Source organism: Manis pentadactyla, chromosome 5, assembly GCF_030020395.1.
Source record: "Manis pentadactyla isolate mManPen7 chromosome 5, mManPen7.hap1, whole genome shotgun sequence".
Lineage (NCBI taxonomy): Eukaryota > Metazoa > Chordata > Mammalia > Pholidota > Manidae > Manis > Manis pentadactyla.
The window spans coordinates 34,256,675-34,284,410 of NC_080023.1; the positions used below are offsets into that span (position 1 = coordinate 34,256,675).

At 39.9% G+C, this 27,736-nt stretch overlaps 1 protein-coding gene across 7 annotated transcripts in view; it reads right to left on the reverse strand.

Moving 5' to 3' along the window:
* APBB2 (amyloid beta precursor protein binding family B member 2) overlaps positions 1-27,736 on the reverse strand; it is a 395,114-nt gene that overhangs the window by 237,935 nt on the left and 129,443 nt on the right. For 6 of the 7 annotated variants that reach the window (XM_057502175.1, XM_036908553.2, XM_036908550.2 and 3 more), the window contains one exon: positions 8,851-8,966. The exons of the other annotated variant lie outside the window; for it this stretch is intronic. The gene's annotated coding sequence lies outside the window, so the exon portion shown is untranslated. The remainder of the gene's footprint in view (positions 1-8,850; positions 8,967-27,736) is intronic. 7 annotated transcript variants of the gene reach the window in all.

Consider the following 27,736-nt stretch of genomic DNA (forward strand, 5'->3'; position numbering starts at 1 on the left):
TATGCACATGCAAGAGAATGAAGTTTATGCACATTCAAGAAAATGAAACTGGACCACTACTTCAGAACATATATAAAAATTAACTCAAATGAATCAAAGACTTGAGTGTAGACATTAAAACTATAAATTATTAGGAAAAAAAAACAAGGATAAATCTTAAACATCTTGGATTAGGCAATGGTTTTATAGATATCACATCAAAAGTTCAAATGACAAAAGAAAAGCAGATAAATTGGATTTCATCAAAATTTAAAATTTTGCTGCTTCAAAGGACACTATCAAGAAAGTAAAAATACAATCCACAAAAGAGGAGAAAAATTTTATACATCTGATAAGGGACTAGTACCCAGAATATATAAAGAATTCTTCCAATTCAATAAGAAAATAAAGGATAAATAACCCACTTTAAAAATGAACAAAGGCTTTGAAAGATGCTCAACATTATTAATTAGTAGGGAAATGTAAATTAAATCCACAGTGAGATACCACTCATACCTAGTAGGATAGTTATAATAAAAAAGTTAGACAATAAAGTTTGGCAAGGACATCAAGAAATTGGAACCCGTGGGATTGTAAAAGGGCCCAGCTACTTTGTAAAACACTTTGACATTTCCTCAAAAAGTTAAAGATAGAGTGACCCTATGATCCATGTATATGCCCAAGAAAAATGAAAACATTTCTCCACTCAAAACTTGCACATGAATGTTCACAGCAACATTATTCATAACAGCAAAAAATGGGAACTTCAAATATCCATAAACTGATGAATGGATAAACCAAATGTGATGAAATACTGGTAAGTGCTACCATGTGGATGAACCCTGAAAACATTATGTGAAATGACAAATGTCGTATGTATATTATGTGATACGGGGTGATATGTGATATATATGAATATATATATTATGGGCCATTTTTATAATGTGCCCAGAATAAGCAATTTTCCAAAGAGACAGAAAGTAGATTCAGGGGGAAGGTGGGATTAAACAGCAACAACTAATGACAGGTAAAGTGTTTCTTTTCAAGGTAATAAAAATATTTTGGAATTAGTAGTGATGGTTATACAACTCTGAATAAACTAAATACCATTGAATTTTACAATTTAAAAGGGTCAATTTTATAGTATATGAATTATATCTCATTAGTGGGGAAAACCTTCAATAGGCAAATTTAATAATAAATTAGAAATAGTCAAAGAGTAAATTCATAAACTGGAAGGTAGTTTGGGCAGAGACTATATTGATTCAGCTAACAGGTAGGGTTTGGCCCAATTAGGAGTTGGAGATTTGTCAACAAAACAGTGTCTTTGAATTTAGGGTCTCTTTATGTTCTTCTTTGTACTATACCTCGTCTCTTAATCAGGTAATGAGCAGTCCTGCTCTGTTGGCTGGAGTACCTGGCATAGCAATCCAGAAATGGGTTGTTTTGAGAGGAAACTAAGATTTCTCTAGATAGATGCAATAACTGCACACAAACACAGGTGTGTGTGTGTGTGTATGTGTGTGTGTGTGTGTGTGTGTGTGTGTGTGTGTTCCTACAACAGCAAATAGTTGGTAGTAAATAGAAAAGGAAAAAGTTCAGAATGGGAAGAGAGAAGGAATGTATGGTAGGCTGAATAATGTCCCCTCCTGTCCAAAGATACTTATATCCTAATTTCTGGAGCTTGTGAATGTTACCTTATATGGGCACAATGGACTCTGAAGATGTGATTAAGTTAATGACTTGAGAAGATTCTGGATGGTCTGGGGAGACATTAAATATAATTACAACTTCTTTATAAGAGGAAGCAGAGGAAGACTTGACTGCAGAAGAGGAGAAGGCAGGGTGAGCAGAAATTAGAGTGATCCACTCTGAAGATGGAGAAAGGGGCCACAAACCAAGGAATACAGGAGTTCCCAGAAGCTGACAAGATGAAGGTACAGACTCTCCCTTAGACTTTGAAGGGGAGCCAGCCCTGCAAACACCCTGGTAACCCGGGACTCCTTTTGGACTTGACTTCTGGTCTCCAAAATGGTAGATGAAATTTGTTGTTTTACGTCACTAAATTTGCAGTAATCTGCTCTAGCAGCAGTATGAAACTATATATAGACGGTAAGTGGAAGAACAGAGGACTTTTTAATTCCACCTTAACAGAAATAAAGGAAACTGACACCAAAACATGCATTAGAACTGCTTCCCAATTTGCAGAGGAGGACAGTAAGGTAACAGGGGTGAGAGGGATGGTGAAATCAGGGGGTGCCAAAGGGGGCTGTCACCTGCACAAAGAAGCTACCCTGAGCACCACTAAAGCTGTAGAATCATTTGTGTTAGAAAACAGGATTTGGAAAAACAAATAATGCACAACGACTCACCCTCCCTACTCCCAATTAATGCTGAGTAAGTTTTCAAGTACTTATTCATTCAATAGGTATTTATTGGGCACTTACTAAGTGTCAGGCCCTGTACTTAATTACACTCATAATGGTTATTCAAAACTTTTCCCATCAGAAGCATTTACACAATTATACCAAGAAATGGGAGCTAACACACTTATCTAAACTAACTAGATAAACCAAAACATTATCATGTAAAACAACTTTTATTTTTGTTACTGCTACTATATAGTAAAGTGGATCACTTTTATTTCCTTGGCTGTGATCACTCTCCTTTAAATGCGCTTTGCCTTGGCCTATTTGCAAGTATTTTAAGCAGTTAAAGTGTAAGGTTAAACACTGCTTCACTATCCATCAATGTTCTGAATTCTCTGTCTTTAATGTATTTGCTCTGACTTTGACTTGGTTCTTCCTAGAGCTAAGCCTTGCTTGCAGTTCTCTCTGGAAAACAAACATAACAGAATTTTTGAACTAGAGGTTGCCTAACTATCATTCAGTCCAACTCTTCAATTTACAGATATCAGCAGCAAGACTCAGCGGGCTCTAATTTGTCCACACCCTCAGCCTGGGGTGGGCAGGACCAGGGCTGGAGCCCAGGCCTCCCATCCCCATGCAAAGGACTCTCCCATGATCCCAGGCTGCCTGCTCTTACATCCACAGTTCTAGGCCCAGGGCTCTCATACTTTAAATGAACTCCCTAAGACATTGCCATATGAAAAACCTGGCAACTTGTCTTTTTAGAGAATCAGACGTTTAGCTTAAAACCAATACAAACTACACAGAATGAAAACATGTCACCTCACCTACCAGTCATATTGACTTTTTTACATTGGCTTGACATATTTAATGTGGCTGATCTGGGACTAACTGAACAGATTTTTAAAAATGTTAAGCCTCAATATTAGGAAAAAATCAGGAAATGCAAACAGCAACAACGAAGGGAGCATATTTCATCTATCATACTGGAAAGTGTTTTTTCTCTCCCTCTGTTTGCAGAGTGAGAATAAATGTGTAGTTCCACTCAAGGATGATGGAATGGAAAGAGATAAAACTTCTCCAGAGGGCAGTTTGGACGTGAGTAGCAATGTCTTTAAAATGTGCAAGCAATGCTTTAACTTAGCAATTTCACTTCTACACCTTTCTTAGTGAGAGGAAAAAAAAGAGAGAGTCATGAGTGATGATTAATCTAGAGGAAAGCAGAGATTGGAAATACCATTCTTGTTCAACTATGGGTGATTGTTAATCACGAAATATCCATGCAATGCAATAAAGTATAAGATCGTTAAAAGTCACATACTAGAAGATTTAATAATATCTGAAGTTTCCATGATGAATTAAGTGACAAAAAGCAGGTCATAAAGTAAGAGTACAGTATGACCACAATAATGTTTAATATAAAGGTCCAGATACACACATGTACACACACACACACACACACACACACACACACACACAGACTTGAAAGACACATGCAAAATGTCAAGGATTTTCTTTTTCTTTGTGTTTTTTGGTGTTTATGCATTTTGTAAAATAAACAGGTCACTTTTTATTTCCTTGGACAGAAGAAAAACCAATCAGTGTTATTTTTTAAATCTTGTTGCCTTTAACCTTTCCCAGCTGCCTTATCCACTCTTCATTTAGGGAATCTTATTACTAAAACTGTAAGACTCCCAGGGGCTCCTGGGCTGTGATCACCTGCGTCTGGACAACCCTGCAGGAACTTCCACCCACTCCAGGAAAACCAATTATAGCCAGAGCAGAAAGCCCCTCTCTTGGGAGAGCATGTCACATCCTGGCTGTTCTGGGCAGTAAGACCCACTTGGCTGTTAATGATCTTAAGCACTGTTCCTGGGCTCCTGGTCTTAATTCAAATTCCAAGTTCCTCCCATGGAGGCTGAGTTCAGAACCCCCTCTACCACCCTCACCCCTGCGCCTAAAAATCCTGATTCTGCCAAGCGCACTTTCCATTTTTGGGTGATTTCTAGACCAGTGCTTTTCAAACTGAGAGTTGAGACCCATGAATGAATGGTGCAAATCAGTTCACTGGGTCCTGACCAGCATTTTTTCTAACATGGTGAAAGTTGCTCTTCATAACAAGGTGCATCAGCCTTCATGAATCCAACTGTTTTTACTGCCTCCTAGGATATCACGTCAGTCAGTCAGCCACAGGCCACAGTTGCTTTTGAGTTGCTCTGAAAGTAAACGTACTGGTCTAGAGAGGTATTTATGATTCTTTGTTGAGTAAACACCATGTACAACATGGTCCCATTTCTGTAAATAAACAGAATAAATAAATATATTGAGAGAATTTTTGAAGTACAGAGGGGTATTCAAGATAAGGTTAAAAAGGCGTTCTCTCTTGGTATGTCATATTTTGAGAACTTCTTTTATTTTTAAAATTTTCTATATTAAACAGGTATTATGTGAGTGATTTTTAAAAAGTGTTATTACCATGATTGTATTTATTATGATTACTCTTTTTATATGCTTTCCTAAGGCCTTCATGTTATTTGTGGTGACTGGGTTTATTTGGATAGAGACAGACGTCAGCATCCTTTGATACTGAATCTTTTGAGGCCTTTTAGACCCTATTACCCAGAGCCCTGGTAGGGACAGCAGACGAGTGGATATCACCTAAACAAGTGATCACGGATCACAAGTCAGCCTGGTGGTAGGAAAGAACATACATGGGGTTGGGCAGGCACATAAACCTAGGTTCAAATGGCAACTCTGCTCTGACAAGTTACTTTGTTATTTCAAGCCTCCGTTTTCCCATCTGTGAAATGGGGGTAATAAAATGGCCTTTCAAAGTTCACCCCTTTGGAAGTGAAATACTTATAGTAAATTTAATACACAGCATGTGGCATAGAGCAGTACCTACAACTAAATGAATGCCTTTCATCAGTGCAAGCGAGGAAGTCCAGGAGGGGAGGCCAAAAGAAATCTTTGTGTGTGCCTGTTTCTATTTAAACTTTTTAAATGGCAATTTTTTAAGTGCAGAAAGGAGGCCATACCCCCTAAGTGAGAGAGAAGGGAAGGCGGAAGGAGAGACGGGTCAGGGAGTGGCACGGGGGCTGCCCTGGTGCCCCATGGCCTTGACCTGCACTGGCTTTGTCAGGTGCTCTGCAAAATGCTTTGCAGGGCTTCCTGAGGACAATCATTATCCAACCCAACCCGTAAGCCCAGGTGATCCCACAAATATTTGAGCATCAGCTGTAAGTACAGCACCATTCTCACACACAGAGGAGAGGAGGGAAATGAAAATGCATTTAGTGTAAAAGTTCAAAGTATACACACTCCTCAAAATGAGTCATTTGGGCCACAAGCTCCAGGACGGAGATTAAAGAGTGACAAGAATACATGCTTCTAGCTGAGAAACTAGGCAAACTCCCTGGGAAAGAGGGCAACTCTGCAGTACCCTACAGCCAGAGCAAGGTTCCAGCAGGCTGTCAACAGATGAATCTGTGTTCCAGAGGCAACGGCAGGTGCAAAGCACAGTGACCCACAGGCAAAGGGTGTGTCTTGGCTGGAGCAGACCACTGAGGCTAGTGTGAGATAGCTATGGAGGAGGAACATGCCGACGGCAGCAGTAACAACTATGAACAAGGAGTAGTGGGCATTGAAATAAGGAGTGAAAGAAAACGCAGAGGACTCATGTCAGGGCAACCTTCTGGACTGGTGTGGATACACCAAACACTCTCTGCAGGGAAGCAACATGATCAGAGCTATGCTTCCATTTGATTAAGTTGGTTGCTATACATGAGTCAAATCTGCAGGGAAAGACACTTCAGGCCAGAGGTCAGGAGACTACTGCAAGAGTCCAGATCCTAACAGCTGGAGCTAGGGCAGTGGCTCTAGTCATGCAAAGGAGCAAATAGATACAAATGAAAATAAACAAGGATACAATCTCATTAGCAATTCCCAGGAGAATTTTAAAACTCCAGTCTTAACACAAGCAAATATCTGTAGGAAAAAACTGGAAAGGTCAGTTCTAGCTATTAGCTTCTTATTTTGGTGCTCAATGGATGCCATTCCACATTCCACCAAGGAAAGCATCCTGTCCTGAAAGAAGATAGCCTTAAAAGGCAGCACAAGGACTCCAAAGCAGAAAGAATGAAAATCTAAAACTCCAGTGTGTTTATATATGAGCTTCAAAAACTACTCAGAACGCAGCAGTGTGTACTACCAGCCTTTGACTGATGGTTCTGACCACACCTAATGACAAAATTATAAACTCCAGAGAATTTTTTTTTTTTCTGAAATAGTTTCCCTTCTCCAGAGAACAGTGTGGCCCTATTCAGACGTAGGCCCCCAGTCATCTTAAATAACTTGCCTTAGGTGACAGAACACAGAGCAGCTGCGGTCAATTTTCCTACCACTAAGAGTGGCCACTAAAGAATGTCCGTCGGAGGTTTCAACAGCAAATCTTATTTAATAATCAGGAGAAGGGAGTACAAGTGGGGGAGAGGGAGAGCGGAAAACAAATCACATAAAATAAAGGACTGCTTTAATGCACTGGACAAAGGGATCAACAATACTGAAAAAGGAGACAGAAAGCACAAAAGGGTGAGAAATACATTCTAGTTCCGGAGGAGGATGTTTCAAACAATATGTTATGACAACACACTGCAGGCCAAGGGACCATCACACATGCCTGCTGGAGAAGGCAGCCACTTGTCCTCCTTCCCATCAGAAAAGAGGCACAAGACATGCTCAGCAGAGGCCTCTGGGGAGAGCTTGTACATTCATGGCACCCAGGAAGGGTAGAAGACAGTTTTCTCCTAGAGAGCCCTTCATAAAAAACAAGTCAGGTGACGAAGAAGTGCTTTCTTTCAACAACATGACAGCACAAGACTTTGCAGCTCAGAGCCGCGTGGAAAGCCCCAGAGAGGTACAATGACTTGCTCACCAAGATGGTGAAAAATGAGCAGGTCCACATATGGGAATTTTCCATGTAAATTTACAGTTTCCACCCTATGAACCCAAATTTTAACATTTTTAATCATTCTGAAAGAAGAATTTCCTTGAAATGTTATTAGATTAAGCCATATAAAAAGTGCATTTCTGCAGGTCAAAATCCATCAAATAATGACAATGTCATGTGGTTCAATCACAGGACATGGCTTTCAACTTTCTTCTATGGCAAGATAGGCAAACTTTCTCTCAAAAGGCCAGACTGTAGATATTTTAGGCTCTGAGAGCCAAGAGGCAACTTGAGATGGTGTAGGTGTGTACACAACCATTTAAAACTATAAAAACTGCTGTTAGCGCCAAGAAAAACTGGCATGGGCTGGATTTAGCCCATGGGGCACAGTTTACTGACCTCTATTTTACAGTAAACAAGGGTAAGCTTTGTCTGATTATGTTTACGAAGAAAACTGCTGATTTTAGAGTAATATAGTAATGCCCTGGGAGAATACTAACGTATATATGTAAAAGCTGTTTCTCCCACCCCGTGGGCCTTAGCTGGTGGTCGGTCTGAACCCCCATCTTGTCACCTCTCCCCTCCACAGCTGCTTCTAAAGCCCTGGCTTATTTTTAAAAGCAACTGTCCAGGTGAACGTTTGAGGGTAGTTCGAACTTTCCTATGAAGAAAAAACTGAAATGTAGAAGATAGTGGGACTTAAAGGTGAATATGACCAAACATAACTCAGGGTAGGTTATGGGAGCAAAGGCACTCTGGGGAATGACCCTAACATATTCCTGATTTGAAGCCAAAATTCCAGAGGTCCACAGGGAAGCAACAAAAACAAATATCTAAACAGCTGGCTCAAAGCTAGAAGACTAAAGGAGGCAAAAAATAAGTTTGGGACAAACCCTTCTTTATAAAAATAAGGGAGATCATTAAATGGGCAATAATCATTTTTCTCCTAAGTTAATCAGAGGTAGAGACAAATAGGAAAAAGCTGCAATTGTAGCGATTCCCAGAAGACTATTATTGGAAAGACTGAAGTGTTGTGAGACCCGGTCACCACCGAGGGAGTCAAGCGTTTCCTCTTTTGGAGAATTGTTAAAAATAAGAGTCAGGGACTCTCTCCCTAAAACCTTTTCAATAATAACATATGCAGAGGACCTCTCTTCTGGGTCCATGAATTATTTTTATTTCAACAGAATTAAAACAATCTGTAGGGAATGTTTTTCATTTATGACACTGCTGTTGTTCCAAATGTTGTATGTTGTGATGAGAAAGGAAAGCCTTAAAAAAAAAAAAAAAAACCATATATGAGTGGATGTATTGAATCAGAAAAGGGAGATTGCTGATATGCACTTCTGGTGTTACAGGGCCAATGGATTACAAAAATCCTAATTTAAATAATGCCTCATCATTCGGTATTAAAAACGTACCCTAGAGCAGTCCATTCTCTTGCATTTCTTAACACTCTCATTTAAATCTTATAAACTTTCACCAGTCCAGTACCCTGCAATATTCTACAATGAAAATTAAAGGGGAGAATAGAGAGACCAACCCCATACATACACAAGCTGCGTGGATGACAGTGAGCCTCTGGGTACCTTCTGCCCATAGCGGCCAGTCAGCACATCAGCAGGGGGCCCGGTGGTTTCCAAGCACTCAGGAAAGACTGAGACGGTTAGCTGGGGGACAGACAAAAAAAAAGTAGGAACAAAATAGAGATTTAGGATAATGGCTGCATTTTTTTTATTAAAATGCTAATGACCACAAATTTCCAGATAACCACATTTATGCATTATTCATAGTCACATTGGAGATGAAGTCACCCTGTCACTGCAGGCGGGTGGAGAGACCAATGGTGGTTAGCATATGGCCCCTGTGACTGAAGCACAGGTCACTGCAAGTCTGTCCACCAGGGCTGGCCCTCCCCGGCCCCATTCAGCAGACCGGGCAATCCCACCCACACTTCTCTGAGGCTTTTTCATCTGACTCTTCCTTCACATCAAGGAATACCACTGGCCCAGTTCTTTGTTGTGACATCTGAACTAATATCCTACAGAAATGCAAAACACTTGAAAGAAAAAAGAAGTTCTCTGCATTGGGTAGAGAAGATGTCACATTGACTTTTTTCCTAACTTTTAATTAAAGTATAACATAAATACAGAAAAGTACACATCCCACAGCTGGACGTCTCAGTGAATTGTCTTAAACTGAACACACCAGATCAAAACCCAGAACATAAAACCCCAGATACAAGACAGTGTCTATTTTTTTCTTTTTTGGTATCATTAATCTACAATTAGATGAGGAACATTATGTTTACTAGACTCCCCCCATCACCAAGTCCCCCCTACATACCCTATTTACAGTCACTGTCCATCAGCATAGTAAGATGCTGTAGAATCACTACTTGTCTTCTCTCTGTTGTACAGACCCCCTGTACCCTCCCCACATTATACATGATAATCATAATGCCCCTTTTCTTCCCCCTCCCCCTTATCCCTCCCTTCTTGCCCATCCTCCGCAGTCCCTTTCCCTTTGGTAACTGTTAGTCCATTCTTGGGTTCTGGGAGTCTGCTGCTGTTTTGCTTCTTCAGTTTTTTCTTTGTTCTTATATTTCACATATGAGTGAAGTCATTTGGTACTTGTCTTTCACCACCTGGCTTATTTCACTGAGCATAACACCCTCTAGCTCCATCCATGTTGTTGCAAATGGTAGGATTTGTTTTCTTCTTATGGCTGAATAATATTCCATTGTGTATATGTACCACATCTTCTTTATCCATTCATCTACTGATGGACACTTAGGTTGCTTCCATTTCTTGGCTATTGCAAATAGTGCTGTGATAAACATAGGGGTGCATCTGTCTTTTTCAAATTGGGCTACTGCATTCTTAGGGTAAACTCCTAGAAGTGGAATTCCTGGATCAAATGGTATTCCTATTTTGAGTTTTCTGAGGAACCTCCATACTGCTTTCCCCAATGGTTGAACTAATTTACATTCCCACCAGCAGTGTAGGAGGGTTCCCCTTTCTCCACAACCTCGCTAACATTCGTTGTTGTTGGACTTTTGGATGGTGGCCATCCTTAATGGGGTGACATGATATCTTATTGTGGTTTTACTTTGCATTTCTCTAATGATTAGCAATGTGGAGCATCTTTCATGTGTCTGTTAGCCATCTGAATTTCTTCTTTGGAGAACTGTCTGTTCAGATCCTCTGCCCATTTTTTAATTGGATTATTTGCTTTTTGTTTGTTGAGATGCATGAGCTCTTAATGTATTTTGGATGTCAACCCCTTATCAGATCTGTCATTTATGAATATATTCTCCCATACTGTAGGATGCCTTTTTGTTCTATTGGTGGTGTTCTGTGCTGGACAGAAGCTTTTCAGCTTGATATAGTCCCACTTGTTCATTTTTGCTTTTGTTTCCCTTTCCTGGGCAGATATGTTCATGAAGAAGCTGCTCATGTTTATGTCCAGTAGATTCTTGCCTATGTTTTTTTCTAAGAGTTTGATGGTTTCATGACTTACATTCAGGTCTTTGATCCATTTCAAACATACTTTTGTGTATGGGGTTAGACAATGATCCAGTTTCACTCTTTTACATGTAGTTGTCCAGTTTTGCCAACACCAGCTGTTGAAGAGGCTGTCATTTCCCCATTGTATGTCCATGGCTCCTTTACTGTATATTAATTGACCTATATGTTTGGGTTAATATCTGGGCTCTCTATTCTGTTTCACTGGTCTGTGAGTCTGTTCTTGTGCCAGAACCAAATTGTCTTGATTACTGTGGCTTTGTAGTAGAGCTTGAAGTTGGGGAGTGAGATGCCCCCTGCTTTATTCTTCCTTCTCAGGATTGCTTTGGTTATTTGGGCTCTTTTGTGGTTCCATATGAATGTTAAAACTATTTGCTCCACTTTGTTGAAGAATGCTGTTAGTATTTTGAGAAGGATTGCATTGAATCTGTAGATTGTTTAAGGCAGGATGGCCATTTTGACAATATTAATTCTTCCTATCCAAGAGCATGGGATGAGTTTCCATTTATTAGTGTCCTCTTTAATTTCTCTTAAGAGTGTCTTGTAGTTTTCAGGCTATAGGTCTATCACTTCCTTGGTTAGGTTTATTCCGAGGTATTTTATTCTTTTTGATGCTATTGTGAATGGAATTGTTTTCCTGATTTCTCTTTCTGTTGGTTCATTGTTAGTGTATAGGAAAGCAACAGATTTCTGGGTACTAATTTTGTATCCTGCAACTTTGCTGAATTCAGTTATTTGTTCTAATACTTTTGGAGTGGAGTCTTTAGGGTTTTTTATGTACAATATCATGTCATTTGCAAATAGTAACAGTTTAACTTCTTTTTACCAATATGGATTCTTGTATTTCTTTCTTTTGTCTAATTGCCATGACTAGGACCTCCAGAACTATGTTGAATAACAGTGAGGAGACTGGGCATCCCTGTCTTGTTCCCGATCTTAGAGGAAAGGCTTTCAGCTTCTTGCTGTTCAGTATTATGTTGGTTGTAGGTTTGTCATATATGGCCTTTATTATGTTGAGCTACTTGCCCTCTATACCCATTTTGCTAAGAGTTTCTATCATGAGTGGATGTTGAATTTTGTCAAATGCTTTTTCAGCATCTATGGAGATGATCATGTGGTTTTTGTCCTTCTTTTTGTTGATGTGGTGGATGATGTTGATGGATTTTCGAATGTTGTACCATCCTTGCATCCCTGAGATGAATCCCACTTGCTCATGGTGTATGATCCATTTGATGTATTTTTGAATTCGGTTTGCTATTATTTTGTTGAGTATTTTTGCATCTGTGTTCATCAGGGATATTGGTCTGTAATTTTCTTTTTTGGTGGTGTCTTTGCCTGGTTTTGGCATTAGAGTGATGCTAGCTTCATAGAATGAGTTTGGTAGTATTCCCTCCTCTTTTATTTTTTGGAAAACTTTAAGGAGAATGGGTATTATGTCTTCTCTATATGTCTGATAAAATTCAGCGGTGAATCCATTTGGTCTGGGGGTTTTGTTCTTCGGTAGTTTTTTGATTACCGATTCAATTTTATTGCTGGTAATTGGTCTGTTTAGATTTTCTGTTTCTTCCTTGGTCAGTCTTGGAAGGTAGTATTTTTCTAGGAAGTTGTCCATTTCTTCTAGGTTTCCCAGCTTGTTGGCATATAGATTTTCATAGTATTCTCTAATAATTCCTCGTATTTCTGTGGGGTCCGTTGTGATTTTTCCTTTCTCATTTCTGATTCTGTTGATGTGTGTACATTCTCTTTTTCTCTTAATAAGTCTGACTAGAGGCTTATCTATTTTCTTTATTTTCTCAAAGAACCAGCTCTTGGTTTCAATGATTTTTTCTATTGTTTAATTCTTCTCAATTTTATTTATTTCTTCTCTGATCTTTATTATGTCCCTCCTTATGCTGATTTTGGGCCTCATTTGTTCTTCTTTTTCCAGTTTCAATAATTGTAACTTTAGACTATTCATTTGGGATTGTTCTTCCTTCTTTAAATAGGCCTGGATTGCTATATACTTTCCTCTTAGAACTGCCTTTGCTGCTTCCCACAGAAGTTGGGGCTTTGTGCTGTTGTTGTCAGTTGTCTCCATATATTGCTTGACCTCTATTTTAATTTAGTTATTGACCCATTGATTATTTAAAAGCACGTTATTAAGCCTCTATGTGTTTGTGAGCCTTTTTGTTTTCTTTGTACAATTTATTTCTAGTTTTATACCTTTGTGGTCTGAAAAGTTCGTTGGTAGGATTTCAATCTTTTTGAATTTACTGAGGCTTTTTTTGTGGCCTAGTATGTCATCTATTCTGGAAATGTTCCATGTGCACTTGAGAAGAATGTGTATCCTGCTGCTTTTGGGTGTAGACTTCTGTACACGTCTGTTAGGTCCATCTGTTCTAGTGTGTTGTTCAGTGCCTCTGTGTCCTTACTTATTTTCTGTCTGGTGGATCTGTCCTTTGGAGTGAGTGGTGTGCTGAAGTCTCCTCGAATGAATTCATTGCATTCTATTTCCTCCTTTAATTCTGTTAGTATTTGTTTCACATATGTTGGTACTCCTGTGTTGGGTGCATATATATTTGTAATGGTTATATCCTCTTGTTGGACTGAGCCCTTTATCATTATGTAATGTCCTACTTTATCTTGTTACTTTCTTTGTTTTGAAGTCTATTTTGTCTGATACAAGTACTGCAACACCTGCTTTTTTCTCCCTATTGTTTGCATGAAATATCTTTTTCCATCCCTAGAATTTTAATCTGTGCATGTCTTTGAGTTTGAGGTGAGTCTCTTGTAAGCAGCATATAGATGGGTCTTGCTTTTTTATCCACTCTTGTACTTATTGCCATTGCAGGCTTTAGATTTGTGGTTACCAAAGGTTCAAGGGTAGCTTCTTTACTATCTAACTTTCTAACTTAACGTGCTTATTAAGCTATTATAAACACAGTCAGATGATTCTTTATTTCTCTCCCTTCTTATTCCTCCTTCTCCATTCTTATATGTTAGGTGTTTTATTCTGTGCTCTTTTGTGTTTCCTTTGACTGCTTTTGTGAGTAGTTGATTTTATTTTTTACCTTTGGTTGGTTTTTGGTTGGTCTGCTTTCTTTGCTGTGATTTTATTTTCTCTGGTGACATCTATTTTGCCTTAGGAGTCTTCCATCTAGAGCAGTCCCTTTAAAATATCCTGTAGAGCTGGTTTGTGGGAGGCAAATTCCCTCAACTTTTGCTTGTCTGGGAACTGTTTAATCCCTCCTTCATATTTAAATGATAATGGTGTTGGATACAGCATTCTTGGTTCAAGGCCCTTCTGTTTCATTGCATTAAATATATCATGCCATTCTCTTCTGGCCTGCAAGGTCTCTGTTGAAAAGTCTGATGATAGCCTGATGGGTTTTCCTTTGTAGGTGACCTTTTTTCTCTGGCTGCCTTTAATACTCTGCCCTTGTGTTTGCTCTTTGCCATTTTAATTATTATATGTCTTGGTGTTTTCCTCCTTGGGTCTCATGTGTTGGGAGATCTGTGGGCTTCCATGGTCTGAGAGACAATTTCCTTCCCCAGTTTGGGGATGTTTTCAGCAATTATTTCATCAAAGACACTTTCTATCCATTTTTCTCTCTCTTCTTCTTCTTGTACCCGTATAATATGAATATTGTTCCATTTGGATTAATCACACAGTTCTCTTAATATTCTTTCATTCCTGGAGATCCTTTTATCTCTCTCTGCCTCAGCTTCTCTGTATTCCTATTCTCTGATTTCTATTCCATTAACAGTCTCTTGCACATCATCCAGTCTGCTCTTAAGTCCTTCCAGAGATTGTTTCATTTCTGTATTCTCCCTCCTGACTTGATCCCTTAGCTTTTGCATATTTCTCTGCAGGTCCATCAGCATGGTTATGACATTTATTTTGAATTCTTTTTCAGGAATATTGGTTATATATATCTCCCCAGGCCCTCTCTCAGGGGTTGTCTGGTTAATTCTGGACTGGACCAAATTCTTCTGCCTTTTCATGGTGATAGAGGTAGTCGTAGGTAGGTGGTGCGTGTGTCAGCTGGGAGAATCAAGTCCCTTCCTGCTTGCTGGTCACCTTGCCCTTCTCTGCTGCCTCTGTTGGTTACCTGCACACCAGGAGCAGCCTCTGGGTTAGTCCCATGAGCTCCCGTATGTGGGGCGGCCCTTGGAACAGCCCAGAGTCCTACGGGGAATGGCAGGTGTGCCCGGTGTGTTCTCCTGTGAGAATGGTGCCCCTTCACACCTTGCCCCAGCTTCCTCTGTCTGTGTCAGGCAGCAGCACACCGGCAGCAGCCTCTGGGTCCAGCGCAGGCAGCTGCATGTCGGGAGGAGACTCTGGGCAGCTGCTGTGGGTGGGGCTGCTCTCCGGCTGCTTGGTCACTGTGGCAGGGCTGTGCTGGCCAGGGGAACAAATGGCAGGCTGCTTATCACCGTGAGGGTCTTCAGAGCTGCGCTGCCACCCAGGGCGTTGCGGCACCTGAAGTTCCTCAGGATTCCCAGCCTGCTGGGCTGAGTGTGCCGGGGCGATTCCATCCAGCTGTGGAGCTCCTGTCCCTTTAAGACTTTCAAAAAGCACTTGCTTTTCCTTTGTCCCAGGGGAGCCAGCTGTGGGCACCCACTTGCAGATTTTCCTTTTCCTTTTCCCTAATATCCAGCACACCATACAATGTGTGTCTGCACTCTTGGTGCAGATGACTAGGGTTGGGTATTTAGCAGTCGTGTGCTTCTACTCCCTCCCCACTCCGACTCCTTTCCTCCCACCGGTGAGCTGGGGTCGAGGGAGTGCTTGCATCCTGCTGGGTCATGGCTTGTATCTTACGCCCTTCATGAGGCACTGGGTTCTCGCAGATGTTGATGTAGCCTGGCTGTTGTACTGTATCCTCTGGTCTCTCTTTTAGGAATAGTTGTACTTGTTGTATTTTCAAAAATATATATGGTTTTGGGAGGAGATTTCTACTGCCCTACTTGCGCCGCCATCTTGGCTCCTCTGACACTGTCTGCTTTTAAGGGAAGTGAAGTCCAGTGGGGCCAAAGACACACACAACAGACCCGAAAGGGCAGTGGGACTAGGGCAGTGACTGAGCTTCCTGTCAAGCAGTGGCACCTCACCGAGAAATGGAGAGGCTGCAGAAGGCTTCCAAGGAAAGGCAATGCCTGGCGTGTCCTCGGTTGGGTAGGACTTAGCCGGGCCAGGAATGGGAGACAAGACAGAAGCGGCAGATGTATTCAGTGTTGCTGGCCTCCCTTGGGTGAGGACAGTGAAGAAGCCTGGAGCCCCATGGGACCTTGTACTCATATTCAAGAACTCTGACTGTATGCTGGTCACAGACACCCAGTGCTGGGTCAGACCAGGGTTTCAGATGCATTACTCTCTCTGAATGGACTCAAAGGGGGCAGAGCAGAGATAGGGAGACCAGTTCTGCCAGTTTGGTTGTTAGGTAGAAGTGGAAGGGTGGGAATTAGAGGTGGGTAAGGAGAAAGGAGAGAAGAAAAGAGAAAGGGAAACATCCAGGCACTAAAAACAGAACAGCTTGTTGACTGAATACATGTGCAAACAGGAATGACAACTAAGGTGGAGAATACAGGGAAAAGAGTAGGTTTAATAGGAAGACAAGGGGTTTAGCTTGGGGCATTAGGAACTGAGGTGTGGAAGATTCGGGTGGGGATACCCAGATACTCTTGAGTGTGAAGCCTGGGGAAGAAACCTGAAACATGCAGGTACATAAGTGATCAACACATAGAGAGAAACAGCAATCAGGTTAGTGAGTGATGTCACTGAGGGAATATGGGTAGAGTGAGAAGATGAGAGGATTAACTCCAAAAGCAGAACCCCAGAGAATATGCACCCTGACAGAATGGGCAAAGGAAAAAAATCTTTTGAAAAAGACCAAGGAAGAAAGGCAGAGAGGTACCATGGGATACAAGGTGAATAAGGATAAGAAACAGAGTAATATACCAGAGGAGGCAGGAAAGAGGGTCAGGAGTACAGATGAAGGGGCTGACCTTGAAGAAAAAGGGGAATCCACACCCTCCAAAATTCGAGTAATGTTAGAATTACAAGAATAAAGACAAATGTGGTTAGAGTGAGTTTGTATGTAACAGCATTGGGATGTTGTAGGCAATAAGCCAAATGACATTTACATTGTAGAGAAAAGAGTTGGCAAGGCTCTGTGCTGAGAATGAGGGGACAATGAAAATGGTTTGAGAACACAGATCTTGAAAATCTTCATGTCTAGCATGCTGCCCTCCAAAATTAAAATAGTTCAACCCTGTTTTAAGGTAAATAAACATAGTACATATCAAGATGGGAAAGGGCATTTGTGATGTAAGCACACCCGTAGCAGAACATAATAGTAGCAAAAAATACCATATAAGCAAAAGATTCAGAAGAACAGGACATTCTTCTTAAAATGACTTTAAGTTTTGGGTGCCAACCTTCCCAAAGATTTACATATAGATTCGTTAAGTGAAAGGACTACCCACCATTGTACAAGGCTTCTTAAGATGCTGCAAATCAAAGATCCCTCCAAGCATGAATAACCTAATGGAAACGGAGTCAGACATTAAGGCAAGAAGAAGGGGGCACTGGTTGGAAGTAGCGCCTGCACCTGAGATGCCCTAGCGTAATGCCTCTGCACACGGCAAGGATGTCTCCTGCCCGCACTTCCACCTCAGGTTTTGGCAAATCCAAAAGTGGGTGGAGTGACTTCCTTTTTGGAAAGCACTCCAATAAATGCCAAAAACAGCAAGGTTCATTAGAAAATCAAATGCAATGGAAAACATCTTCAAAAGTACATTGTATGTTCTTCAGGCAGACTTTGTGATCTCAAAAACCCTGAGGCTGTTCCACAGTTTGTCTATTCTGTTAACGTGGACATCTCCAGACCATCTTTGGAAAATGACAGAACTTTAGAATTCTAGACAAACATGTTATCATCATTGAAATCAGCTAGGATTGAGATGGTTCCAAAGTCATCAGATCCTTCTCACTGGGCCATTTATCTTTGTATCCCCAGGGCATAAGATGTATAGCAGGCAGCCTATAAATATGGAATAAATCAAAAGCCAATACATAAATAAGGAGGTCTCACAACTAGGAAGTAAGGAGGTCAATTAAATGGTGAGAACAGAAATAGTCTTTCTAGTTCTTCCTTTCCCACCCTAATTGACTCAAAGCCAAGCTGTAAATCATATTCAACTGCATTTACTTTCCTCTTTGCAGAAAAATTCTTTATGAACTCATAAATAAATATTGTGTGTTAAGTAAGAGGATTCAGAAATAATGAAATCATGAAAACAGGATGCTTCCTAAATGGGAAAATAGGTAGGTGCAAACATTTTGAGCATACAAAGAAATAGAAATTGCCCACTTTACATCTGTCTGCCTTCTTTGTCATCCTCCGTGTGAAGGACAGGGTATCATTAGTCTGACCACATGGTGCCTCTCCTCCCAGATGCTCATTCACACAGCAACCTGCACCAGTTCAACCCACTGGGGCAAAACACAGTAATGAGATAATCAAGTCTCACTCCCTTGAAAATTCTGAAAATTCACTCAGTTACAGGTCTATGTTTTTGTCCTAATATATATTTATATTATTCATCATTTTGCTTCTTGTAAAACACAGAAGCTCTGAGGTATCACAGTCATATTGAACACATATACATGTTACAGAGCAGCACGGTTCTGAGGTCTTGTCTGGAAATAATCCTCTAATGATTATGTTTCCAAAAGTGAGGAACAGTGGGTTGTTTTTTTATTGGTAATATGTACTATATGACCTTTTTTTTGAATTGTTAAAAAATAACTCAGTCCTGAAAACATCAAATTTGTTTGTGTTCATATAATCAGTAATATTCCAAGAATAAAACAAATCTTTCAGATGGTCACCCTTCTTTCTATTCTTGATTAAATATGCTAAGAGACCAAGATGAACAATACACTCTTCACTTGAATGCAGGCCATCAAAGGGGAGGAACAGAGTATTTATGCCAGTCCACAAAGTGTTTAGTGTGCAACTTTTTAATTACTATATTTATGGTACTTCCGTAATATATTCACTAACACAAATGCTCTATGAGGACATTAATCCTCAACAAACACATTATTGCTTCCCCCTTCAACAAATTCTTATTATGCTGATGTGGGGCAAAAATGCCAAGAATTCTCTCCAAAATAAACATTTCATGTCAATAGCCATTTGTTCTCCTATCTCCCTTTCCAACTATTTTATGATATCATCTCTCTTCTTAGTGTCTGCTATTGACCTAAAAGACAAATCTATAAACAAAACATATCTTTAAAAAGGCTTTGTTTAATGTAACATTGCTTTGATATGAAAGCTGGTGTAAGCTACTAAAAAAGTTGGGTTACGTTCTTCAAAAATAATATATTCTACAGCCCATTAAATGATAATGCTCTACATTACTCCACAGTACTAATACTGTATGATTTCTGATTTTTTTAGAAACCTCGGAGTAAGATATTGAGAATGAATAAGATTTTCATAACATTTGAAGGACTACCCATCTAAGTAATAAAATGGACTTAATTTCAGCAATACCAGATTAATTTTTTTTCTAAAAGGTAAAAGCCTTTTCAGAGAATCCAGGATATAATTAATATTTGTTTGGTTGCACAAGAGTCATTAATAAGGTTCTCAAGCATCTTGCTCTGTTGGAACATGAGAACACTCCCTTGGAGGAAAAGGAGCTGGCCTCGTGGGTATGAGGCAGAGGCAGATTTTCTACCACCACGAGGAGAGTGGGTGCAGAGTTCCTAAGAGCAACGGGACACTGAGAATCCAAAGGAAGACACCGCTGAGGTTCAAACACCAAGGAAAGCACAGACACAAATAACTTCGGAGAGCCAAAGGTGAAATCCAAGTTAAAGATCCAGGTCTAGAGCCAAGGAGAGTCCAGATCTGAGGGGAAGATAAATCCATGCAATCAAGGGACAGGGCGGTAAGACTGACTTTATGGGTGACCGGCTGGTAGCTGGACTGAGCCTGCCTATCAAGGCCAGCGGCAAGAAAACCTCCCGAGGAATAGGGGCTCCCCCACTCCAGGGTGGCCCACTGTTGCTCTGAGAGACTCTGCCTGCCTTTCACAGTTGGATGTCTCCTCTCCCTTGCCCTTAAGAGTTAAATCTCACTGAGGTCAGAGTACCATCCATTGCTTTCAAGTAAGCTATGATTTAGGAAACAAAATGACATACAAAAGTGTAAGAATTGGACATAAACATGAGCGACTTCTTCATGAACATATCTCCCCAGGCAAGGGAAACAAAAGCAAAAATGAACAAGTGGGACTATATCAAGCTGAAAAGCTTCTGTACAGCAAAGGACACCATCAATAGAAAAAAAGGTATCCTACAGTGTGGGAGAATATATTCATAAATGACAGATCCGATAAAGGGTTGACATCCAAAATATATAAAGAGCTCACGCACCTCAACAAACAAAAAGTGAACAATGCAATTAAAAAATGGGCAGAGGAACTGAACAGACAGTTCTCCAAAGAAGAAATTCAGATGGCCAACAGACACATGAAAAGAGGCTCCACATCACTAGTCATCAGAAAAATGCAAATTAAAACCACAATGAGATATCACCTCACACCAGTAAGGATCGCCACCACCCAAAAGACAAACAACAACAAATGTTGGCGAGGTTGTGGAGAAAGGGGAACCCTCCTACACTGCTGGTGGGAATGTAAATTAGTTCAACCATTGGGGAAAGCAGTATGGAGGTTCCTCAAAAAGCTCAAAATAGAAATACCATTTGACCCAGGAATTCCACTTCTAGGAATTTACCTAGGGATGCAGCAGCCCAATTTGAAAAAGACAGATGCACCCCTATGTTTATCACAGCACTATTTGCAATAGCCAAGAAATGGAAGCAACCTAAGTGTCCATCAGTAGATGAATGGATAAAGAAGATGTGGTACATATACACAATGGAATATTATTCATCCATAAGAGGAAAACAAATCCTACCATTTGCAACAACATGGATGGAGCTAGAGGGTATTATGCTCACTGAAATAAGCCAGGCAGAGAAAGACAAGTACCAAATGATTTCACTCATATGTGGAATGTAAGAACAAAGGAAAAACTGAAGGAACAAAACAGCAGCAGAATCACAGAACCCAAGAAGGGACTAATAGTTACCAAAGGGAAAGGGACTGGGGAGGACAGGTGGGAAGGGAGAGAGAAGGGGGAGGGAGAAGAAAGGGGGCCTTACAACTAGCATGTATAATGTGGCGGGAGGCACGGGGAGGGCTGTGCAACACAGAGAAGACAAGTAGTGATTTTACAGCATCTTACTACGCTGATGGACAGTGACTAATGGGGTATGTGGGGGGGACTTGGTGAAGGGGGTAGTCTGGTAAACATAATGTTCCTCATGTAACTGTAGATTAATGATACAAAAAAAAAAGTGCAAGAAAAGTAAACTTAAAATACCAGGCTCCAGATAAGGTCTAAAGGGTACAGTCTGAGAGGTATGAACCCATACTTCAGCATTTGAGATGTCTTTCTTGTTTATTCATTGGTTCTTAGAGAATTCAAAGAGTATTCCTTAAGTAGGATTCATCTGAAGTCATTTAGTACAAATACAGCCAAGCCTAAAACATACCCTGGGGTGTTATCTGTTAGTGACCCCTGGTATTTAACAAGAATTTAACTTCTTTTAGAGAAATCCAATAAGCTAAATATCCAGAAACACAACAGAATCAATTGCTCTGATGTTAGGTATCTGTAGAAAAGTGGGAATAAACTCACAACCTGGAGAAAGAAGGGCTTTGCCACTGGAGAAATGGTTGTGGGCAAGTCAATGAGCCTTCTATGCCTCATCTGTAAAATGTCTTAATGATACTTACCTTGCAAAGGCATGAATGAGAACAAAATGAAAGGCTCAGATGGTATCAACAAATGTAAATTACACCTTAATTCAGTGGAAAATCAGTACAGATGACACACAGATTTTTATTTAGAGCTGAGAAAGTCATCGGCCTCGTGGTTTCTACTCAACTCTCACCACCTCACGTGACAAGATTCTTCCCCAAATTATTTTCACCAGAACTTGCCTTTTGGTTAATAAAAAAATATATATTTTAACTTAATTGCTTAAAAAGAAAATACAAGCACTACTGCATTTTCACATAAAAACAACTAGAATGTAATTTTCTAGTTATTTTGATTTTCACACTTTATTAACTTTTTCTTACCCAAATTACTTCTTTTCTCTTTTTCCCATTTGTCTTTATTGAATTTTTGCAGCTCTTTTTTCTCACTTTAAGTTGAACCTTTGCAATAGTAACTAACACCTTCATGTTATTTAGCAATTTACCAAGCACTTTCATACCTATTACCTTATTTCCCTTAAATTGTTTCTACTTCTCTTTGTTTTCCCTTGCTCCACTTTCTAAAGCACAGGCAGAACTTTCTAAAATAAAGAAGAAATTTTTCTCCTTCCAAATTCCAACACTTTAATGCACAATACTTGACAGAGTTACCTAAAGCCAGCTAGACTATATGCAGTATACCTAAATCCTGACACATTCAATTCTTCTTGCAAATATTTTTTCTCCCCTGATGATGATCTTTTGAAATTAAAATACAGTGATAAATGTGTAAATGTACCAACATATTAAAACAAGACAGGTGAATCCCTGTCTTACAGGTAAATCATCAAAAATAGTAAATGAAAAAGAAAAAGAAAAAAAAAGGGTGAAAAGGTTCACAGAAGGAAAATGAACAGTTCTTGCTATTTTAGCTTTCAGTAAAATTTCCATTATTTATCTTATCAGAGCTATTTTTCTCCAAGCTCTGCATTAAACAATCTGATCGTTAAATCTGTGAAAACTATAAGGGATGCACCCATCTCATGAAAAAAGATGATCTTTTGAGTTAAGATAATGAGAAAGAGCATCTATTTTTGGTTTTAAGTCAGAAGCACTTCCTGCTCGCTGTTCAGAGACAGCGACACCTCTAGCAAGCTAAAGCACAAAACAGATGCCTGGCACTCTACCTATCATGATGAAAACAGGAACCTTCAAATACAAATGTTTCCTCTCACAATCTCTACATACTCTCCATCTAATGATTTAGCAACAAAGAACATGAGGTGTTTGAAACAGAAAAATATTAATTCTACTGTGTGAAGGTAAACTTTTTTTTTTTTTTAAGATTCTGTAAGCTCTAGACTGGGACCCAGATCAGACTCCCCTATATTCATTCAAACCTTGCAGACCACAAAACCTTTAAAATTTGAATTGGCATCCCCTTTGCTTTATGAATGAATAAGACCCATAGTAATTTTACAGTAACCCTTGCTATACCTTAGTATTATATTAAACATGTAAAACAAAAATCAGTTGTTACTGTTAAAATGGAATATTAAAAAAACTTAAGGAAAAAGTTGAAACAGACATTGTATTTGGTCCTGATACTCCATGGTGTTTACATGTTCAATAGTATAAGCCTTTGGCATATTATAAAAGCTACATTTTACAAGAGACTATACTACATGCTTAGTGATTTTTATCATAGGAATGGAGAAGGATGTCATGGTCCAACATTCTTCAATAGAACCTATTGAGATGCCGCATGGAAATTCAGTATCTCACAGAATACAGTTGGGACCACTGGACGGAATGGTTCTTAGAAAAGAATTTTTCCAGCTTGGATACAACTCAAGTCAAACTAGTAGAAATCAAAGAAAGACTGACCCAACTGGGAAGATGGCTGTGAAAAACACCAGAAGATAGAAGTCATTTCTTTGTAAGGTTGAAACAAATATAATTTTATTCTTGTGACTGGGTTTGAGGTCAGACTTGAAATTTATACCTTAGAGGTAACTGACCCCTCTTCTTTTCACATGCTCAAATCAGGAAAGGGTGATACTAATTCATTCTGACACTGACAATAACAATCTCTGAATGAAACAGAAGTACAGTAAATGGAATCTATCCTGGAGTAATCAAATTAACTCTTCTTTAATGGACCAGTCAAACACATATGCAAACTCTCCAAAGTTCATTAATAGGGATTTTCAGTTGTATGTGGTGGATTACAATCATGAGCTTAACTCCATTCCCTCCAAAATTCTAGTAAATGACACTAAGCGAGAGGCAGAGATAAACTCACAAAAAGAGAATGCAAGAGGAGAAAATGAATGGAAAAAAGTTTGGAAAACAGAAAGCAGATGGGCCAATGATGAGTGACTTTCAAAGCAGAAGCAGATAAAATGAAAAGGCCTATGGAAAGAACTGTCAGGAAAAAGGAAGCCAATATGGGACACAGAGCTTAAAGAAGAGCAAGTTCAGGCACAGTTACATGTCAAATGGGACTTGGATGGAGAGTGCAGTACGGAGGTGGCACTGAAAATTGTAGGACTGCTTGCTAGCTGTTTTTAAGGAGTAAACCTCCACATTCTTCCTCAGCCATGAAGCTTGTCAACTGTCTCCCCTTCCACCTGAGGTTTGCTCTTTGCAAAGGCCAAACCTGAGCAGGTCCAGACTCAGGGACACCAGGAGAACTGACCGAGTGGAGGCACCTCACTGAAAGAGAGGACTGAACGAGTGTCCCCCCCTGTGAACGGACACCCACAGCACCTCCCCCTGCTGGGAGGTGGCCAGCTAGTGGTTATCAGGCTTTTCTGGGGAAACTAACCAGCCCAAGACAAGACACCTTGAGTTACCAAAACTAGGGAGAAAAGGGCTTCTGAAAAGAGGAAGTCATCCTAATGGTAAGGCCACCAGTTGACAAGAAAGAGAGCTTGCCAACCTGGTCATGCACAGAGAGTTTCCTATCAGTTTGCAAGGCCTCACATAAATAAAAAGGGACAGCACATGATCACCAGGCATGTGATGAAGTATGTAACATGACAGACAGGAACTTTAGAAGGAAAATGAGTCAATACTGGGAGCAGGGAAAAACTTCATATATTCATTATAAATAACTCCTGGAGGGTAAAAGATATTGCAGCCAGCAAGCAAAAAAGGGTATTATAAAATAGAAATATGAGAACAAGTAAGAGCTCCTAGAAATTATTATGATCACAGAAATAAAAACTCCATACAAGGGTTAGAAGATAGTACAGGTAAATGTTCCCCAAGAATAGAACAAAAAGATACAAAGATAGAGGTCAGAAGTTTTCTTAACAGCAAGTTGGAGGACAAATACCAATGTCCAACATCTGACAAATAAGAGTTCCAGAAAAGAGGGAATGGGGAGGAAACATTATCCTCTACCAGCCCCTGCAAAAATCTTCACAATGAATGAAAAAAAGTTACACAGCACTATAATGAACTCTCAGAACATTACGGGATTAAAAAAAACCTGAAAACTTCCCACCCCACATCCAAGTCACATATAAAATAACTAGAACCAGAAAAGCATCCAATAATACAGTAATAAAATTGGAAGCAGAAGAAAATGAAAGGAGACTCCAAAACTCTCAGGGAAAATAATTGTCAACTTAAATTCTCTATCAGTCATATGTAAGGAGAAACTAAGTGATATTTTCACAGAGCCAGATCTCAAAAAATGTTACATCATACACACTCTTTCTCAAGAAGCAACTGGGCAATGAACCCCCTCAAAGGAGAGAAGGAACCAAGCCAGATGCAATATGTCAACAGGTCAGTCAAGAATTTCCAATACAATAGTGAAGGAAAATTCCAGGTCAACAGCTATGCACAAGGCCTCAAGAATAAACAGTCCAGACTGGCAGGCCAGCAGGAAGCTCTGGGAAGGATGTCACACACATACACAGAACTGTGAGGCAAGCCATTGTGTTTGAGCTTACATGGGAATTTGGGATGACTAAGGAGTACCTAATAGAATATGAAAGAAAAAAAGAATTTTTTAATATGGTGTACATGAAAGAAAATGAAATCACAGTACACTGTATTGCTCAGTGGTGAAAAATATTTACAGTGAAAACAAGTTGAAATATAATTATCTTAGAGAGTGAAGGGCAGGTACTCAGGGGAGAGAGGAAGGGAGGAAGAATGAAAGGAAAGAAAGCCCCTTTCTTTCTTCATAGGAATTCAATGTTTAATGCCTAAAATTGAAAAATCAAAACAGAAATATCAATATTCAGTTAGTTCTTCCAATCAGCTTTATAGAAGTAAATATCAGAAGAACTAAGAACTGAAAGTAGTTGCCTCTGAGAAGTGGAAACAGCAGTGCAAATAAGCATGCAAGAATTTGTAAGCTAAATGTATTGTTGAAATAAAAATAAAATTTTAAGGGGAAGAAAGTGATCAATAAAATACATAAATCACCCAACCATGTAAGACAAACTGATAATGTGAAGTTTCATTTCATACCAAAAATAGATAAATATTAATGTGCTCCTACTAGCTAATCAAATTGTTAAAATTCAGTTTACTGCATTCCATCTTAAAGTGGCAAGGAACACACTGTGTGAGATCAAATATGCCTGAACAGTCAAGTCACACCTCCAGCTTTCGTTACCACATGGACAAGTCCTCCAGTGCACAGGGAGAACCAGCCATCCTTCCTATTGTACAGGTCTTTAACCACGGCTTCAGATGTGTAACATGTTGGCCATTCCCCTCCTACTAAAGCCCCCACTGTGGCTCCTTATAGTGAAGATTTGTCCTTATAGAGGAGAGAAGAATGGAGAATATTCAGCATCTGAACCCTCTTTTTATATGTGGGGAATTCCTCATTATGGGAGTATTGATGAGAGCCACACCTTTCAACATAGAGGCAAAAATGGCTGGACACTCACTTTTCCAGAGGTTTGGGCACGTGACTTAGCCCTGGCCAACCCTGAATCTAAAGCTGGAGACACAGAGAGGTAGGTGCAAGAGGAAATGACTATGGGTGAGGGCACTGGTAACAACGTCCAGTGCCCAGAGACAGCAAAGACTGAGGTGACAGTGTTGGTAGCAAGTGTCTGGTCCCTGTGGTGTGGTCAGTGGGAACCAGCACAGTCCAGTCTTCAGTGACAGGATCCGCCCCACCAAAAACTACTCATATCCTGTGGCCTTGGCTATGAATGTGGCTGCGTAGTCTCTATTTGCTCCTGCCCTTTTTCCAACTTCCAGCAGTTCCAGAAACTACACAATCTCTTTTCCATAAATTACTTCTCTGCCTAACTCATTCAGCCAGTCTCCATAGCTTCCACCTAAGAACCCTGCCTGGTGTATTGCCCTGGGATACACATACAGGTGCATGCAGAGATAACTGGCTGCTAACTGAAGTTAAGAATGAAATATTTATGTTTCTTAAGATAACAAAGCAGGACGAAGGATATTTTTCCACAGAGAAACAGCAGGGAAGGTTAGGTTTTAAGAAATAGATGAAACTATGCTGCTGCCATGTTATGGGTTAAAGGAGTTTCAGTAGGCTCATCTACTCTTGAAATTGTTTGTTCCCATTAGAAAACACATTCCAAGTTCCAAACCACTGATGACTGACTTCACAACAAGCCATGGGAATATAATTATTTTGTGAATTGGGAGTTGCCACTATTTACATCTGACAAAAGACTCACACTCATGATGCTTACTGTTGTGAGTGGGCAGAAGAGCAGTGGGTGAGGAAGAACAAATTTCTTTGTCTTTCTACTTAACGCAGAGTTTTCTGAGAGATGAAGCCCTATGAAAACCAGTGGTCAAGAACTGCACATAATATGACAATGAAAACTAAGGCATCCCAATGAAAACTAAGGTAATCAACTACAGAAACATCAATGTTGCTGAAAAGCTGCATCCATCACTTCGGCGCACAGCAGCATATCGACTTCCAAGTCTGAGAAAGCTAACCCTAGGCAATTGGTCTGCATGTCTCAGGCTTACCACACAAATTATGCAAAGTTAAAGGTTAAGATAGATAGCTTAGAACAAACTATTGATGAGACCAAAAGGGCTTCATAAGAGTCAAACAT